We start from the raw sequence: 20,392 nt of genomic DNA on the forward strand, positions 1-20,392 counted from the left end.
TGAGTGGTACTCCATTGTGTAAATGTACCATATTTTCCTTATTTATTCTTTGCTTGAGGGGCATTTAGTTTTTTTTTCAGGTTCTGGCTATGACGAACAATGTTGGTATGGGCATAGATGAGCACATGTCCTTGTGGTACAATTGAGCATCTTTTGGATATATACCTAAAAGTGGTATTACTGGGTCTCGAGGAAGGTTGTTTTCTAATTTTTTGAGAAATCACCACACTGACATTCAAAAGGGGCTGTACTTCCACAAGCAATGAAGAAGTCTTCCCTTTACCCCACAGCCCCTCCAGCATACATTGTCATCAGTGTTTTTGATCTTGTCCATTCCTATAGGTGTAAGATGGAAATTCAGAGTAGTTTTGATTTACATTTCTCTGATGACTAAGAATGTTGACTATTTCCTTAAGTGTCTTTCAGCCATTTTAGATTCCTCAGTTGAGAGTTCATTGTTTATGCCTGTACTCCATTTTTATTGGATTATTTGTTCTTTTGATGTCCAATTTCTTGAGTTCTTTATATATTTTGAAGATCAGACCTCTATCTGATGAGGGGTTGTAAAGATCTTTTCCCATTCTGTAGGTTGTTGTCTCATATTGTTGACCATGTCCTTTGCTTTACAGAAGCTTTTCAGTTTAAGGAGGTCCCATTTATTTATTGTTTCTCTCAGTGTCTATGCTACTTGACTTAGAGTTTAGGACGCGTTCTTCTGTGCCAATGGGTTCAAGTGTACTTCCCACTTGCTCTTGTTTGAGGTTCAGTGTGGTTGGCTTCTACGAGGTTCTGTGTGGTCTTTTATCTACTTGGACTTGAATTTTGTGCACGGTGATAGATATAGATCTATTTTCATTCTTCTATATGTTGATATCCAGTTATTTGTTAAATATGCTTTCTTTTTTCCATTTGATATTTTTGCTTCTTTGTCAAAAATCAAGTGTTTGAAGGTGTGTGAATTAATATCTGAGTCTTCAATTTGGTTCCACTGGTCCTCCTGTCTGTTGTTATGCCAATACCAGGCTGTTTTCAGTACTGCAACTCTGTAGTAGAGTTTGAAGTCAGGGATTGTGGTGCCTCGAGAAGTTCTTTGATTGTACAGGACTGTTTTGGCTATTCTGGGTTTCTCACTTTTCCATATAAAGTTGTATACCATTCTTTTGAAGTCTGTGAGGAATTTTGCTGGGATTTTGACAGGTCTTGCATTGAATTTGTAGATTGCTTTTGGTATGATTGTCATTTTTACTACGTTAATTCTACCAACCCAAGAGCATGGGAGATCTTTCTACTTTCTGGTGTTTTCTTCAATTTCTTTCTTCAAAGATTTAAAGTTCTTGCCATAAAGGTCTTCCACTTGTTTGGGTAGAGTTACTCCAAGACATTTTATGCTATTTATGGCTATTGTAAAGGCTAATGTTTCTCTGATTTCTTTTTCAGCCCATTTATCATCTGTGTAAAGTAGGGCTACTGATTTTTTTTAGTTAATCTTGCTACATTACTGAAAGTGTTTATGAGTCATAGAAGTTTCTGGGTAGAATTTTTGGGATTACTTATGTAAACTATCCTATCATTAGCAAACAGTAAGAGTTTGACTTCTTATTTTCCAATTTGTGTCTCCTTAATATCCTTTTGGTGTTTTATTGCTCTAGCTAGGACCTCAAGAACTACATTGAATAAATATGGAGAAAGTGGACAACCTTGTCTTGTTCCTAATTTCAGTGGTATTGCTGGGAGTTTCTCTCCATTTAGTTTGATGTTGGCTTGCTTTATATTGCCTTTATTATGATTAGGTATGTTCCTTGTATCCCTGCTCTCTCCATGACCTTTATCATAAAGGGAAGTTGTATTTTGACGAAAGCTTTTTTGGCATCTAATAAGATGATCATGTCATTTTAATTTTTCAGTTTCTTTATATGATGGAATATGTTGACAGATTTTCTTATATTGAACCATCCATGTATCTTTCTGATGAAGCCAATTTGATCATTCTGGATGATGTTTCTTTTGTGTTCTTGGATTCAATTTGCCAGTATTTGATTTAGGAGTTTTGCATCAATGTTCATGAGTGAGATTGGTCTGTAATTCTCTTTCTTAGTAATGCCTATGTGGTTTGGATATCAGGGTAATTGTAGCCTCATAAAAATGAGTTTGCAATGTTGTTTCTGTTTCTATTGTGTGGAACAATTTGCAGAGTATTGCTATTATTTCTTCTTTGAAAATCTTGTAAAATTCTGAGCTGAAACCATCTGGTCCTGGGCTTTTATTGGTTGGGAGACTTTTGTGTCTGTTTGTATTTCTGTAGCAGTTATAGATTTGTTTAATTTGCTTATCTGATCTTGATTTAATTTTGGTAAGTGATATTTATCCAGAAAGTTTTCCATTTCTTTTAAATTTTCCTGTTTTGTGGAGTGCAAGTTTTTAAAATATGACCTGATGATTCTTCGTATTTCCTCCATGTCTGTTATTATGTCCCCCTTTTCATTTCTAATTTTGTTAATTTGGATATTCTCTCTTTGCCTTTTGGTTAGTTGGGATAAAGTTTTGACTATTTTGTTGATTTTCTCAAAAACCAACTCTTTGTCTCACTGATTCTTTGTGTTTTTTTTCTTTGTTTCTATTTTGTTGATTTCAGCCCTCAATTTGATTATTTCCTGCCATCCAATTCTCTTAGGTAGGTTTGCTTCTTTTTATGCTAAAGTTTTCAAATGCTTTGTTAATTCAATACTGTGGGATTATTCCAGTTTCTTTATGTAGGCATTTGGTGCTATGAAATTTCCTCTTAACACTGCTTTCATTGTGTTCAATATATGATGTGTGGTCATTTTCTGGTGTGGAGGTCCTTCTGTCTGTATGTTGCTTTTCTTGGTTTATGAATAAAAAAAACTTCCTTGGCCTGTTCATAGGGCAGAATTTAAGAAGACAGGGAAGACAGAACTGACTGCTGGATGGAAGAAAGGTGAATTCAGGGAGAGACACCATGGAACCAACAGAGATAGACATGCTGAATCTTTGCTGGTAAGGCACTGCCATGTGACAATATACAGATCGATAGAAATGGGTTAAATTAATATAAGAGTTAGCCAATAAGAAGCTAGAGCTAATGGCCCAAGCTGTGTTTTAATTAATAGAGTTTCCATGTGGTTATTTTGAGGCTAAACTATCTGGGTGGCCAGGATGAACAAGAGGCCCCCTCCCATGCAACAATTTTTATAGAATTTTAGGAAGTCTTTAATTTCTCCCTTTATTTCTCCTTGACCCATTGATGATTCCAGTGAGCATTGTTTAATTTCCATGTGTTTGCAGGCTTTCTGGAATTAGTGTTGCTGTTGAATCTAGTTGTAAGCCTTAGTGATCTGATGATATCATGGGGTTATTACTATTTTTTTTGGATTTGTTGAGGTTTGTTTTGTTACCAAATATGTGGTAAATTTTTGAGAAGTTTCTATGAGGTGCCAAAAAGAAGGTATATTCTTTTATGTTTGGATAAAATATTACATAGGTGTCTGTTAAGTCCACGTGGGTCATATCTGTTAGTTCCTTTATTTCTCTGTATTTTTTTCTGAATGACCTGTCCAGTGATGAGAGTAGATTGTTGAAGTCTCCCATTATTGGTGTGTGTGGTTTAATGTGTGATTTAAGCTTTAGAAGTATTTCTTTTACATATGAGGGTGCCCTTGTTTGGGGCATAGATGTTTAGTGTTGAGATTTTCTCTTGATGGGTTTTTCCTGTGACTAATATGAAATGTCCTTCTTTGTCTTTTTTGATAGATTTTAGTTTGAAGTCTATTTTGTGAGATATTAGGATAGCTAAACCAGCTTATTTCTTAGTTCCATTTGATTGGAATTTTTTTCCAACCCTTTACCCTGACATGATGTCTATCTTTGAGGTTGAGATGTGTTTCTTTTATGCAGCAGAAGGATGGATTCTGTTTTCATATGCAATCTGTTAGCCTTTGTCATTTTATAGGTTAGTTGAGTCCATTTATATTAATATATATTACTGAGCAGTGGTTGCTATCTCCTGTCAATTTAGCTTTCATTGTTGGTGATGTTAATTTGTGAATTTTTCCCTTCTTTGGGAATTGCTGCTCTGAGATCATCAATTGTCTGTGTTTTTATTGATGTAGTCAACTTCCTTGGGTTGGAGTTTTTCTCCTAGTACTTTGTATATGGCTGGGTTTGTGGTGAGGTATTATTAGGTTAAATCTGGTTTTGTCATCGAATATCTTGTTTTGTTCTTCTATGGTTATTAGAAGTTTTATTGGGTATAATAGTCTGGGCTGGCATCTTTTGTCTCTTAATGTCTGCATAACACTTGACCAAGTCTGGTTTTCATTGTTTCCATTGAGAAGTCAGGTATAATTCTGATAGGTCTGGCTTTATATGTTACTTGGTCTTTTTCCTTTGCAACTCTTAATATTCTTTCTTTATTCTATATGTTTTGTGTTTTTATTATTATGTGGTGAAGAAAATTTTTTTGATCCAATTTATTTGGTGTTCTGTAAGTTTCTTATATTTTCATAGGCATATCTTTCTTTCTCTAAGTTGGGAAAATTTCATCTATGATTTTGTTAAATATATTTTCTGTGCTTTTGAGTTGGACTTTTCCTTCTTCTAAAGCTATTATTCTTAGGTTTGGTATTTTCATGGTGTGACATATTTTCTGGATATTTTGTGTTAAGTTTTTGTTAGATTTAATGTTTTCTTTGACAGATGTGTCTATTTCCTCTATTGTTTCTTAAGCACTTGACTTTCTCTCTTCCATCTCTCATATTCTGCTGTTTATTTTTGCATTTGTGGTTCCTGATTGTTTTCTCATGATTTCTGTTTCTATAATTACTTTGGCTTGTGTATTCTCTTTGTCTCTATTTCAGTTTCATAGGGCCTGGCTCAGGCCTACTCCCTCAAAGTTCCGAGTCTCACTCCTGGACCCATAGAGTTCTATTTCCTGCCTACTCCCTTGGAGGTCCCAGACCGATGCCAGGATCCTTAGATGTCCTGGCTCAGGCCTACTCCCTCAGAGGTTCCAGAATCATGCCTAGATCCACAGAGGATCTGGCTCAAGCCTTGTTCTTCCTAGGTTCCAGATTCATGCTTTGACCCACAGGGGTCGTGAATCAGATCTACTCCCTTGAAGGTCCTAGATTCATGCCCAGACCAACAAAGATCACTTCTCTGGCCCACTCGCTCAGCAGTTGCTCCTCTGTACCTGCTTCTGTGGAGTTTGCTGTCTTAAGTGTGCTCTAGCCCAGGTTGCTAGCTCAGTCTGGCCTCAGCAAATGTCCCTGGTCTGGACCAACCCACAGTCCCGTGGAACTCACCGTCTCAGGCCCACTCTAGCCTAGGTTGCAGGCTGAGTCCTGCTCTTGTGGAGTTCGCTGCCTCAGACCCGCTCTAGCCTGGGTTGTTGATTCAGTCCTACTCCTATGGACTGCCTCAGGCCTGCTATGGCCTACGTTGCCAGCTCAGACCTATTTCTATAAATGTCCCTGGTCTGAATCTGTCCCTGAGGAGGTCCCTGGCTTAGGATTGGTCCTGCAAAGGTCTCTGACTCTTATCTACTCCTTTGCTGGTTCCAGACTCAGATGTACCTGCATCTGCAGAGGAACTGGCTCAGGCCCACTCCCCCAACTCACTTCTGGACCTACAGAGGTTTCTGTTTCCTGCCTACTCCCTCAGAGGTCCCACACTCTAAATTAGTAATTTCCATCTTTACATTGCTGTTTTACTTTATTATTTCTTGATATTTAATTTATTATCTTTACTACTTTACTACTACTTTAATCTATGACTGTCTATACACTTTCTTTTGTCTCTTTTGAGCCCATGTACCTTTATCCAACACTATGACCCAGTCAGAGAGGGATCTTATTTGTCTTATTGTATCTGTAATCATTTTCTGACCAGTAGTGCTTCTTAAAATGCTAAGTGGCATGGTTAGGATTAATTGAGTGCCCCTAGTCCAACATGGCTGGGATATGTTCACTGCCAGCTTACTGTACCAGCTCACTGCACCAGCTCCAGGGATGCAGTTTGCCTATGTCAACATTAAGCTACTTGTGGCACTCTGCTCACAAACACCATTTAACTGCTCCATAGCAGGACCTCCTTAAAGATCCAGAGCCATTCATGCCACCAGTGTGAACCAGGAAGCCATCTCTTAAAGAAGCTCCTCTCTGCTCATTGCCTTCAAGCAGTGTCTATCTGAAAAAAAAAAAATTCAGCTACTAAGAAGCTCCAATTGACCCCCATTTTTGTGGGTCTAGAAGCCCTTTTTCTTTTTAAAGGTTTCTTAGGTTTTATGTATATGTATATTGCCAAATTGTGTGTCATTATTTAATTGGAGACTGTGCTTTCCTAGTCATCCAGATTCAATCACACAGAAACTATATTAATTACAATACTGTTTGGCCTATTAACTTAGATATATTCCTAGCTAGCTCTTACATTGTAAATTAACCCATTTCTATTAATATGTGTATCACCATGAGCCTGTGGCCTATTGGTAAGGATCCAACATCTTTCTCCTTTGGTAGCTACATGGTATAGCCTTTACTCCACCTACTCTACATATCTCTGAATGGATTTCCCACATGACTATATTCTGCCCTGTCATCGACCAAAGAAACTTTTTTATTAACCAATGATAATAAAACATATTCACAGCATACAAAGGGAATCCCACATCAATTCACTTAACTATTTGGTTTACTCATTCATTTTAAAATCAAGAGCAGTGTCAAACCTAACACATACGCACATGTACACATACATATACACACGCAAAATTCATTCATAAATATTCTTTATGAAGCTTCTGTTTTTATAATTTTTCATTTTTATTTAGGTTTCAGTTTAATTTTTCTTTTGGTTAATATATCACTGATTCTTTCATTGTGAATCTTTTATATTTGCAATTTAACTTTTTTGAAATGAAAATATGTATTTCTAAATTTATCTACCCATGTATGAAATATCCCTTGTTGATTAATTTAAATTTTATTTTTACTTAGATTAATGTTTCATGTTTTTTTTCTTATCTATAACATCTTACTTCTGGTATTTCTAGTATATGAAGAGTTTGATGTATTTTTTAATTCTAATCAATCTCATTTGTAATATTCTGCAGAACATACCTTAAACAATGAAAACTTTATCCTTTTTTAGTAAGTATTCACTCCATTTTTATTAATATAATAGTATTAGTAAAAAAAATCTGTAAAATCTTAAAATAACCCTTTTATTTTTATTCTTTTTTTTATTTGAGAAAAGATGTTTCTATTTTTTGATAATAAATACAACATTCATAGTAAGGAAATTTTATTTTAATTTACTCAGAAGCATTTTTAAGTGTGAGGATAAAGATAAAATATTCCTATTTAATTTATAGATATAGAATTTTGATGTATATTAATAAACACTAATAACGTTGCTACATTTGTTATATTCAAGGTACTCTTTAAATGCCTTTATAAACATTAATTCATTTAATTACATTTAAAACCCAACATTATTACAGTTAATAGTCTCATTTAGTAGATTGGGAACCTATATCTTTCTTGTAACCTTTTGTGATTATGATTTTAGTTGCTGAATTCTTTAAAATTTGAAAGCTCCAAATATGGGTCTAGTAGGACTGTATGTTTACATAACCCAGAAAATGATTTTGTATCCATACACACAGAAAAAGATAATAACTGAATTTTACCACATCTGTGTCTATCAGATGACTCTCATGATCCTCCTTAACTAAAAAAAAAATTCAAACTAAGTAACTGAAACAAAAGAGTAACTTGCTAAAAGTAGCAGATCAAATGAATAAATTGTATATAAGAGCTAGGAAATTCTATTTGTATTCTATGTTACTACTTACTTTATTTCCTCCTGAAAGATTTAAAAATAAATCGCCTATGAATCTTTGTTCAATGTATTAATTCTACTCAAGCTTGGCATATTATTCTGGCAAGTATTGACAGATGGTCTATAATTTTGTTGGAAATGTATTTATACTATGCAAAATTTACCAAAAGCTTTGTTTTCTATTAGTTTTTTTTAATTAGTAAATAGAGTAATGGGATTCATTACACACACACATGCACGCACACACAGAGAGATAGAGAGAGAGAGTGAGAGGGAGAGAGAGAGAGAGAGAGAGAGAGAGAGATTTAATTTTCTGGTTTATTCTCTTTTCTTACTCTCTTTTCTTAACTCCTTGCTCTCCTCCACTTCCAGTTTTCTTCTTTGTTTCAGTGGCTCTTTTCTGCCATTTTATACTGCAATTTTCTTTTTTCTTCACCATTTTCTCTCTAGTTAATCTTTCTCTAAGACCTTATTTTCTTTTTTCATTGTCTCCTAATTTTGTCATCTAGAAAATAATAAACATCTGTATACACATGTTAAAATCTAGTTTTGACCTGTAAGAAAAATGGCAGTATCTAAGACACAGAAAATCTTAATTAATTTTTGTTTGTTTCTTAAATATCCTGGATTTTGAATCTTAGCATTTAAATGCATAAAAACAACTAAGAAATTTTACATATTGGTAGATAGATTATAGTAACTTTTTTTGGTCTAACTTTGACCCTTGAATTAATTCTAATAAATTGAGACAATTTTATGAATTTAATTAAATAATTTATATGTATATATAACAATAGTATTAGTACCTAAGAATAATGTACAGGTACAACCTGAATCACTAACACTAGTAGGAGAAAACATAGGCAGTGTACTATAAGATAGAAGTACCAGGGAGAACTTTGTGAACAAGATTTCATCTGCCCAGAAACTAAATTTTAAAAATGACACATAGAACTTCATAATTAAAATGGTTGTGTAAAACTAAGGATAGAAGATCAGTCAAGTAAAGCATAAACTTATAAAGTGTGAGACAATATTTCCCAGGTAGGTATCTGACATAAGATTAATATCCTTGTACAAAGAATTAAAAAAACAAATGACCCAATTTAAAAACAGGCTAGGGATATAAGCAGAGTTCTAAATAGAAGAAACAAAAGTAGTTAAAAGGTATCTCAAAAAGTGTTCATCATTCTGTGCAATTATGGAAATGCAAATTAAAACAACTTTAATATTTTCTCTCCGCCACCTCCGCCACCAGGGCCTGCCTGCCAGTGCCTCCACCGCCCGGGACTGCCTGTGCGCATACAACCTAGATGCCCTTCAATGGAAGAATGGATGAAGAAAGTATGGAATATATACATATTAGAGTACTACTCAGCAGTAAAAAACAATGACTTCCTGAATTTTGCAGGCAAATGGACGGAAATAGAAAACACTATCCTGAGTGAGGTAAGCCAGACCCAAAAAGAGGAACATGGGATGTACTCACTCATATTTGGTTTCTAGCCATAAATAAAGGACATTGAGACTATAATTCGTGATTCTAGAGAAGCTAAATAAGAAGGTGAACCCAAAGAAAAACATATAAGCATCCTCCTGAATATTAACCTTCATCAGGCGATGAAAGAAGACAGAGACAGAGACCAACATTGGAGCACTGGACTGAAGTCTCACGATCCAAAGGAGGAGCAGAAGGAGAGTGAGCACGAGCAAGGAACTCAGGACCGCGAGGGGTACACCCACACACTGAGGCAAAGGGGATGTTCTATAGGGAACTCACCAAGGCCAGCTGGCCGGGGTCTGAAAAAGCATGGGACAAAACCGGTCTCGCTGAACATAATGGACAATGAGGACTACTGAGAACTGAAGAACAATGGCAATGGGTTCTTGATCCTATTGCACGTAATGGCTTTGTGGGAGCCCAGGTAGTTTGGATGCTCACCTTAATAGACCTGGATGGAGGTGGGTGGTCCTTGGACCTCCCACAGGGCAGAGAAACCTGCTTGCTCTTTGGGCTGAGGAGGGAAGAAGACTTGATTGGGGGAGGGGGAGGGAATGGGAGGTGGTGGCGGGGAAGAGGCAGAAATCTTTAATAATTAAATAAATTAATTAATAAAAAAGGACAAAAAATATTTTCTCTCATTTCTTCACAGTCAGAATGACTAAGAACAAAGCTATTGATGACATATATTGGTGAGATTGTGGAGAAATAGATGCCCTCAGTTACTGTGAAGAATGTAAACTGCTGAAACCATTCTGGAAATTAATACGCAGAATATTAAAGAACTAATAAATAAATCTACCATATAACCCAGCTATACCACTCATTGTCATATGTTCAAAATTCTGGACATACTGCTCTACAGGTACTTACTCAACAATGTTCATAGTTGCCATAATCATTATAACCAGGAAATGGGGAGAGCCAAAAATTTCCTTGGACAAATATATGGATAATAATAATGTGATATATATATGTAATGGAATACTATCTTGCTATAACAAATATAATAAGGTTTGCAACTGAATAGATACCAGGAAAGATTATATTGATTGAGGTAACCCAGGCCCAGAATGACAAATGCTACATCTTTAGCTTCTAGTTCCAAATCTGCAAATGTATCTAAATTTTTAATTAAATAATGATATTGTTTGCCATAGCAAGAATTCAATAAAGAACTCTAATCATAATAAGTAAGAGGTCTTCCACACAGATTCACTTTTAGTGTGAATTTCTGCTAATTTTAAATTACCTTTTATTCTCCTCATTCAAAAAGACTACCAGGAAAATTTGAAATTATGTTATGCATTTTTATGAGAGCATTCCACCCATGAGTTGGTTTTCTTTTATAGAGGAATACTCAAAACAGAGCACAATCTCTCAAGTAATGCATGGCTAAAAATATGAGAAATTTTCATTAACTGAGAAATATACCTTCATTTAAGTCCCTTTGGGGGGGGCTGGTAGGATAATTTTAGAAGAAAAAATATGCTCAAGTAAATAAATAAAAGATATATATCTTTTTAAATGTTTAATATTTCTGGGTTTTGTTACAGTGTTTCTACAACAGCTAGGAAATAGAAATTAAGTCAATAAATACACCATTGCAGCCAGGATAAAGATCATGATATAATAAGCACATTGTCAAAGGCACATTGCTTGACTGTACTCAAAGTAAATGATTGATTATCAGAATTGGGAATTTGGGATTTTAATATGATTAAAAAAGAAAGTCATTTCAGTAAATTTGACAAATGCTTGTTAATATATATGTATTGTTTCATATTATTTTGAAAAATTATTAATTCAAATGTATTTGTGAAAAGTTAAGACTTGAATTCATACATAGTGCTTTAACTGTTAGACCACTTTGGGATTTTGATCTAATTTTTAAGCAATATTTTGATAGGCTGAAAAGAAATCAGTATAAAAGCCTTCAAATTTTGAACTGGAGGAATTATCTTGGGACAGAAAAAATTTAAAACTGAAAGGAATACAGATAACAGCCAGAGTGACATAACTGAATAACAATATATTTGAAATTTACAGTAACTAATTTTTCCTTCTTTGAAAATGTATACTGAATTTTTTAAAGAACTAGATTTTTAAAGAACTAGTTATGTAAATGAAGTAGGTTTAGATTTTATGTTTATACTAACAGATACCATTACATTAAATATTGTAGGTTTTACAATACTTTTTTGCATATAAGTTGAACATACAATGACAAAATGTTTTGAATGGAATAATTAATACAAAAATTTTGGAAAAATCTATAATTTTTTAATAATTTAGTTTATGTCATATGGCTGATTTTTGCATATTTGACTTAATCAATTGAATAATTTACACGGACAATTTTATTCAACTGTGGAAATGATTAAAATTAAGCTTTCTAGAAAAATTTGGAAATAAGTGATCTTTTTTCATTGAAAATATTACCCTATTGTGAATAAAATGATTTGCTGACATCATTTGTGAAGATAAGAACTGTCATTGGTAAATATGGTCATTTATGATATTCTGTATTATATAATTTGTAATGACAGCTTTATACATCTAAGAAACCTGGTATAGACTAAGGCTACCAACCCAGAGCAGTGTGTGCCTGACTAGAGGGCAGGCCTCAAGGTCCCCGCCAGGGAACGCAGGTCCCTGCTGCTGGGGCTGCAGGGTCTGCTGTGCTCTCCTGGACCCACTCTGCCTGCCTCCTACTTCCCTTGTTCCCTGGCTCATTGGGGCTACCAGGAGTCCCTGTGTAGGTGCTGAGAAGTTCCATCTGGACGGGTGAGTGTGTGCTATCCTGGGGCGGACTGTCCCGGTAGAGAGCACAAACGCCCCTCCCCCAGCTACTGCTGCAGGGCTTTCTTTCCTATACAGGCGTCCCCACCCCCACCCCCAAGCCTGCCTTGTCTGCAAGGTCCTTTGCTGTGGAACAGCTTTCTGCCCTTTCACTAAGGCTACCAACCCAGAGCAGTGAGTGCCTGACTAGAGGGCAGGCCTCAAGGTCTCCGCCAGGGAATGCGGGCCCCTGCTGCTGGGGCTGCAGGGTCTGCTGTGCTCTCCTGGACCCGCTTTGCCTGCCTCCTACTTCCCTTGGTCACTGGCTCATTGGGCTACTAGGAGTCCCTATGTAGGTGCTGAGAAGTTCCATCTGGACGGGTGAGTGTGTGCTAACCTGGGGCAGACTGTCCTGGTAGAGAGCACAAACCCCCCTTCACTAAAGCTACCCAACCAGAGCAGTGAGTGCCTGCCTAGCGGGCAGGCCTCAACAACCCCCGAAGGGAGCACAGGCACCTCCAGCTTGTACTGCAGTGTTGCCTGTGTTCTACTCGACCCCGCCCTACCCCCTGCATTCGCCCTTTTTTCTGCAGGTCATTGGAATACCAGGCGTCCCTGTTTTGGTGTTGAGGAGTTCATCTGGAAGGGAACGGTTCCCGCCCCTACACTGAGGAGATACAGCCAGAGATTTAGTCACAGCAAAGACTGGTCCAAGACACCAGGCCTCTCCTGGCTCCATGTGAAGGAAGAGATGGACAGGCACCAATGCAAGAATTCCCCCAACAACTTGAAAGGCAACGTGACATCACCAGAATCCAGGAATCCCGAAATAAGAAGTGTACACCCTAATCCAGAAGAATTAGAAGAATTCGACTCAAAAGTGAATTATATGAAAATAATAGAGGACCTTAAACAGGAGGTGAAAAACTGCCATAATCAATTAGAGATTACAAACAAAAAGGTAGAGGAAATGAATAAATCTCTCAAAGATACCCAAGAAAACCAAGATAAACAAGAAAAAGTAATCAAACAGATAAGGGAAACGGTTCAAGACTTGAAGAATGAAGTGGAAGTAATAAAGAAAACACAAACCGAGGGAAGGATGGAGATGGAAAATTTGGATAAACGGACAGGAACTACAGAGACAAATACTACCAACAGATTACAAGAGATAGAAGAAAGAATCTCAGACACTGAAGATACCACAGAGAAAATAAACACTCTGATCAAAGAAAACAGCATAGCCAGCAAATTCTCATCACAAAACATTCAGGAAATCTGGGACACAATAAAAAGACCAAACCTAAGAATAATAGGGATAGACGAAGGAGAAGAAGTACAGCTCAATGGTCCAGAAAATATATTTAATAAAATTATAGAAGAAAACTTTCCCAACCTTAAGAAAGATATTCCTTTGAAGGTCCAAGAAGCATACAGAACACCGAATCGACTGGATCAAAAAAAACATCTCCTCGTCATATAATAATCAAAACAAAAAACATACAAAATAAAGAAAGAATATTAAGAGCTGCAAAGGAAAAAGGTCAAGTTACCTATACAGGTAAACCTATCAGACTTGCACCTGATTTCTCAATGGAAACCATGAAAGCCAGAAGGTCCTGGATAGATGTACTGCAGAAACTAAGAGACCATGGATGCAAGCCCAGACTACTATACCCAGCCAAGCTTTCGTTCACTATAAATGGAGAAAACAAAATTTTCCAGGATAAAAACAAATTTAAACAATACGTAGCCACAAATCCAGCCTTACAGAAAGTAATAGAAGGAAAATCACAAACCAAGGAGTCCAACAATGCCCACAATAACTCAGACATCTAATGACCCTTCACCAGCACAACTTGAGGAAGGGAAAGACACAAACTCTACTACCAAATGATAGAAAGAAAGAAAGAAAGAAAGAAAGAAAGAAAGAAAGAAAGAAAGAAAGAAAGAAAGAAAGAAAGAAAGGAAAAATGACCGGAGTTAACAACCATTGGTCATTAATATCACATAATATCAATGGACTCAACTCACCTAAAAAGAGGCACAGGCTAAGAGATTGGATACGAAAACAGGATCCAACATTCTGCTGCTTACAAGAAACACACCTCAACCACAAAGACAGACATCTACTCAGAGTAAAGGGCTGGGAAAAGGTTTATCAAGCAAACGGACCTAAGAAACAAGCAGCTGTCGCCATACTAATTTCTAAGAAAGTTGACTTCAAACTAAAATCAATCAAAAGAGATGGGGAGGGACATTTTTTACTCATATCAGGAACAATTCATCAGGATGAAGTCTCAATCCTGAATATCTATGCCCCTAATATAAAAGCACCCACTTATGTAAAAGAAACGTTACTAAAACTCAAGGCAGTCATCAAACCACACACACTAATAGTAGGAGATTTCAACACTCCTCTCTCACCAATGGACAGGTCAATCAGACAGAAACCTAACAGAGAAATAAGAGGATTAAGGGAGGTAATGAATCAAATGGACTTAACAGACATCTATAGAACATTCCACTCAAATAGGAAAGAATATACCTTCTTCTCTACAGCTCATGGAACCTTCTCGAAAATAGACCACATACTCGGTAACAAAGCAAACTTACACAGTTACAAAAAAATATCGGTAACCACCTGTGTCTTATCAGATCACCATGGATTAAAGTTAGAATTCAACAACAATGATATCCCCAGAAAGCCTATGAACTCATGAAAACTGGACAGTCAACTACTGAACCACACCTGGATCAAGGAAGAAATAAAGAAAGAAATTAAAGTCTTTCTTGAATTCAATGAAAACAAAGACTCCACATACTCAAACCTATGGGACACTATGAAAGCAGTGCTAAGAGGAAAATTCATAGCATTAAGTGCCCACTTAAAGAAAACAGAGAAAGCACACATTGGAGACTTAATAGCCCACCTGAAAGCTTTAGAAAAAAAAGAAGCAGACTCACCTAGGAGAAGTAGAAGACTGGAAATAATCAAATTGAGGGCTGAAATCAACAAAATAGAAACACAGAAAACAATCCAAAGAATCAATGAAACAAAAGCTGGTTCTTGGAGAAAATCAATAAGATTGATAAACCCCTATCCAAACTAATCAAACGGCGGAGAGAGAATACGCAAATTAACAAAATCAGAAACGAAAAGGGAGACATAACCACAGACACAGAGGAAATTCAGAGAATCATTAGATCTTACTACAAAAACCTGTATGCCACAAAATTGGAAAATGTAAAAGAAATGGACACTTTTTTAGATAAGTACCATATACCAAAGATAACCAGGACCAGGTGAACAATCTAAATAGACCTGTTAGTCGCGAAGAATTAGAAGTTGTTATAAAAAACCTCTCCACCAAAAAAAGCCCAGGTCCAGACGGCTTCAATGCAGAATTCTACCAGAACTTCCAAGAAGACCTAATACCTATACTCCTTAATGTATTTCACAATATAGAAACAGAGAAGTCATTGCCAAATTCCTTTTATGAAGCTGCAGTTACTCTGATACCAAAACCACACAAAGACACAACCAAGAAAGAGAACTACAGGCCAATCTCACTCATGAACATCGACGCAAAAATCCTCAATAAAATACTGGCAAACCAAATCCAAGAACACATTAGAAAAAGTATCCATTATGATCAAGTAGGCTTCATCCCAGAGATGCAGGCCTGGTTCAACATACAAAAATCTATCAGTGTAATCCATCATATAAATAAACTGAAAGAAAAAAACCATATGATCATTTCATTAGATACCGAAAAAGCATTTGACAAAATTCAACATCCCTTTATGATAAAGGTCTTAGAGAGATTAGGGATACAAGGGTCTTACCTAAGTATAATAAAAGCTATTTATAGCAAGCTGACAGCTAACATCAAATTAAATGGAGAGAAACTCAAAGCTATTCCACTAAAATCAGGAACACGACAAGGTTGTCCACTCTCTCCATACCTCTTTAATATAGTGCTTGAAATTCTAGCAATAGCAATAAGACAACATAAAGGGATCAAAGGGATTCAAACTGGAAAGGAAGAAGTTAAACTTTCATTATTTGCAGACGATATGATAGTGTACATAAGCGACCCCCAAAACTCCAGCAAGGAACTCCTTCAGCTGATAAACACCTTTAGTAGCGTTGCAGGATACAAGATCAATTCCAAAACATCAGTTGCCCTCCTATACACAAAGGATAAGGAAGCAGAGGGGGAAATCAGAGAAGCATCATCCTTCACGATAGCCACAAACAGCATAAAATATCTTGGGGTAACTCTAACCAAGGAAGTGAAGGATCTATTTTACACGAACTTTAAGTCTATGAAGAAAGAAATTGAGGAGGATACCAGAAAATGGAAGGATCTCCCTTGCTCTTGGATTGGGAGGATCAACATAGTAAAAATGGCAATTCTACCAAGGGCAATTTATAGATTCAATGCAATCCCCATTAAAATCCCATCAAAATTCTTCACAGATCTTGAGAGGACCATAATCAACTTTATATGGATAAACAAAAAACCCAGGATAGCCAAAACAATCTTATATAATAAAGAATCATCTGGAGGCATTACCATCCCTGACCTCAAACTCTATTACAGAGCTTCAGTATTGAAAACAGCTTGGTATTGGCATAAAAACAGAGAAGTCGATCAATGGAACCGAATAGAAGACCCTGATTTTAACCCACAAACATATGAACACCTAATTTTTGATAAAGGAACTAAAAGTATTCAATGGAAAAAAGAGAGCATCTTCAACAAATGGTGCTGGCAGAACTGGTTGGCAACCTGTAGAAGAATGAAAATAGATCCATACCTATCGCCATGCACAAAACTCAAGTCCAAATGGATTAAGACCTCAATATTAGTCTGAACACACTGATCATGATAGAAGAAAAAGTGGGAATGACTCTACAACATATGGATACAGGAGATCACTTCCTACGTTTATCTCCAGCAGCATAGACATTAAGGACCTCATTGAATAAATGGGACCTCCTGAGACTGAGTAGCTTCTGTAAAGCAAAGGACACTGTCACTAAGACAAAAAGGCAACCCACTGACTGGGAGAAGATCTTCACCAACCCTGCAACAGACAAAGGTCTGATCTCCAAAATATATAAAGAACTCAAGAAACTAGACTTTAAAATGCTAATTAACCCAATAAAAAAATGGGACACTGAACTGAACAGAGAATTCTCAACAAAAGAAATTCAAATGGCCAAAAGACACTTAAGGTGATGCTCAACCTCCTTAGCGATAAGGGAAATGCAAATTAAAACAACTTTGAGATACCATCTTACACCTGTCAGAATGGCTAAAATCAAAAACACCAATGATAGCCTTTGCTGGAGAGGTTGTGGAGAAAGGGGCACACTCATCCATTGCTGGTGGGAATGCAAACTTGTGCAACCACTTTGGAAATCAGTGTGGCAATTTCTCAGGAAATTTGGGATCAACCTACCCCAAGATCCAGTAATACCACTATTGGGAATATACCCAAGAGACGCCCTATCATATGACAAAAGTATCTGTTCAACTATGTTCATAGCAGCATTGTTTGTAATAGCCAGAACCTGGAAACAACCTAGATGCCCTTCAATGGAGGAATGGATGAAGAAAGTGTGGAATATATACATATTAGAGTACTACTCAGCGGTAGAAAAAAAATGACTTCTCGAATTTTGCGTGCAAATGGATGGAAATAGAAAACACTAACCTGAGTGAGGTATCCCAGACCCAAAAAAGGAACATGGGATGTACTCACTCATAATCGGTTTCTAGCCATAAATAAAGGACATTGAGCATATAATTTGTGATCCTAGAGAAGCTAAATAAGAAAGTGAACCCAAAGAAAATCGTATAGTCATCCGCCTGGAGAGGGGAAGTAGACAAGATTGCTGGGCAAAAACTGGGAACTTGTGGGTGAGGTGGCATGGGGCAAAGGGGAATTGGGATGAGAAACGTGAGAATGGGAGGATGGGAGGAGCTTGGGCGATTGGAATGGTTGGGATATAGAAAGGGTGGATACGGGAGCAGCGAAGTATATATCCTAACTAAGGGAGCCATCTTAGGGTTGGCCATAGACTTGACTCTAGAGGGGTTCGCAGGTGTCCAGGGAGATGTCTCCAGCTGGTACCTTGGGCAACTGAGGAGAGGGAACATGAAATGACCCTACCCTATACTGATGAATATCTTACATATCACCTTAGAACCTTCATCTGGCAATGGATCGAGGTAGAGACAGAGACTCAATTTGGCGCAATGGTCTGAGCTCTCAAGGTCCAAATGAGGAGCAGAAGGAAAGAGAACATGAGCAAGGAAATCAGGACCACGAGGCGTGCACCCACCCACTGTGACAGTGGAACTGATTTATTGGGAGTCCACCAAGGCCAGCTGGTCTGGGACTGAATAAGCATGGATTGAAACTGGACTCTCTGAGCATGGCGGACAATGAAGGCTGATGAGAAGCCAAGGACAATGGCACTAGGTTTTGATCGTAATACATGAACTGGCTTTGTGGGAGCTTAGCTTGTTTAGACACTCACCTTCCTGGACGTTGATAGAAGACCTTTGTCTTCCTGCAGGACAGGGAATTTGGACTGCTCTTCAGTATCGAGAGGAAGGGGGAATGGTGTGGGGGGAGGAGAAGAGGAGTGGGGATAGTGGGAGGGGAGTGGGGGGAGGGGACAATATTTGGGAGGAGGGGAGGAAAATGGGAAACGGAGAGCAGGTGGAAATTTTAATTAAAAAAGAATAAAAAAAAGAAAAAAAAAGAAACCTGGTATAAAATGTTTTTCCTTTTCCTTAGATACAGTGCATTAATATATTACAGGAAAGCCAAATAATGAAATATTTAACCACAAGGAAATTTTATAAGTTTAACATGAGGAGTTTATATTAATATTTAAAAAATAAAAATATAGTTTGTGAAAAACAGTAATACTGAAACACCAATCAGCTATCTCCTTTCAAAAGTCAGTCCTACAATCCTTCTAGGCATTATAAACCCTTCATTATATTGTTGGGAGTGTTAATATGTGCATTTTTCTCTGATAGTTGAGGGATATTTTATAGGGCAAAGATTCTTTCTAGATTACATTTTTAAATTTTTTTTTAATTTACACACCAAACCATAGTTCTCCGTCTCTCCCCTCCTCCCACTCCTCAAATATTCCCCTACCCCATTCCTCATGTACTCCTCATAAAGGGTAAGGCCTCCTATTGGAAGTCAACAAAGCTTGGCACATAAAGGTGAGGCAGGACCTAACACCTCCCGCCTGTATCCAGGCTGAGCAAGGTATCCCACCATATGGAATGGGCTTCAAAAAGCCAGCTCATGTACCAAGGATAGATTCTGTTCCCACTGCTAGTGGCCCTTCAAACAGATCATACCATATAACTGTCGCCTACATGCAGAGGGCCTTGTTCAGTCCCATTCAGGCTTCCCATCTGTTGGTCTAGAGTCCATGAGTTCTGCTGAGCTCTGGTAAGCTGTCTCTGTGGGTTTCCCCATCATGATCTTGACCCCTCCCCTTGCTCCCATAATCCATCTTCTCTCTCTTCAACTGGACTTCAGGTACTTGGCCTGGTGCTTGGCTGTGGATCTCTGCATCTGCTTCCATCAGTTACTAGATGAAGGCTCTATAACAATTAAGAGTAGTCATCAATCTGATTAGAGGAGAAGGCCAATTCAGAAACTCCCCTCCATGATTGCTAGGCATCTTATTTGTGGATTCCTGGGTATTTCCTTTGCACTTGATTTCTTACGAACCCTATATGGTTCCCTCTTCAAGATATTTCTTTCATTGTTCTCCCTCTCCACCCTTCTCCCAACTCAAGCATCCTGTTCCATCATATTTTCATTCTCTAGTCCCTCCCTTCTACCACACCCTGCCCTAGTTTACCCAGAAGATCTCTTTTATTTTCCATTCACAGGTCAGTAAATTAAATTGCATGGCTGGTGATTTTTCCATTGATTTGGTATTGGAGGTGGTGTGTATATGTGTGTGTGTGTATTCTTAAGTATATAAATACACATTGCTCAATTGTATGTGTGTTTTCAGTGCTGACCATTTGGTATTGGATAGCCATTTGTTGTGTTCTTTCTTGGGGACGATTATTTCTCCTGTGCTCAGAACTCTTTAGTTGCCTGTGAAATGCAAATATCTTTGATGTGGATTGGGGCTTCATGTGCTTGCCTCTCCCATGTTAGAATATTTATTGGTATCATCCTTGT

The sequence above is a fragment of the Chionomys nivalis genome, chromosome X, assembly GCF_950005125.1.
Source record: "Chionomys nivalis chromosome X, mChiNiv1.1, whole genome shotgun sequence".
Taxonomy (NCBI): Eukaryota; Metazoa; Chordata; class Mammalia; order Rodentia; family Cricetidae; genus Chionomys; species Chionomys nivalis.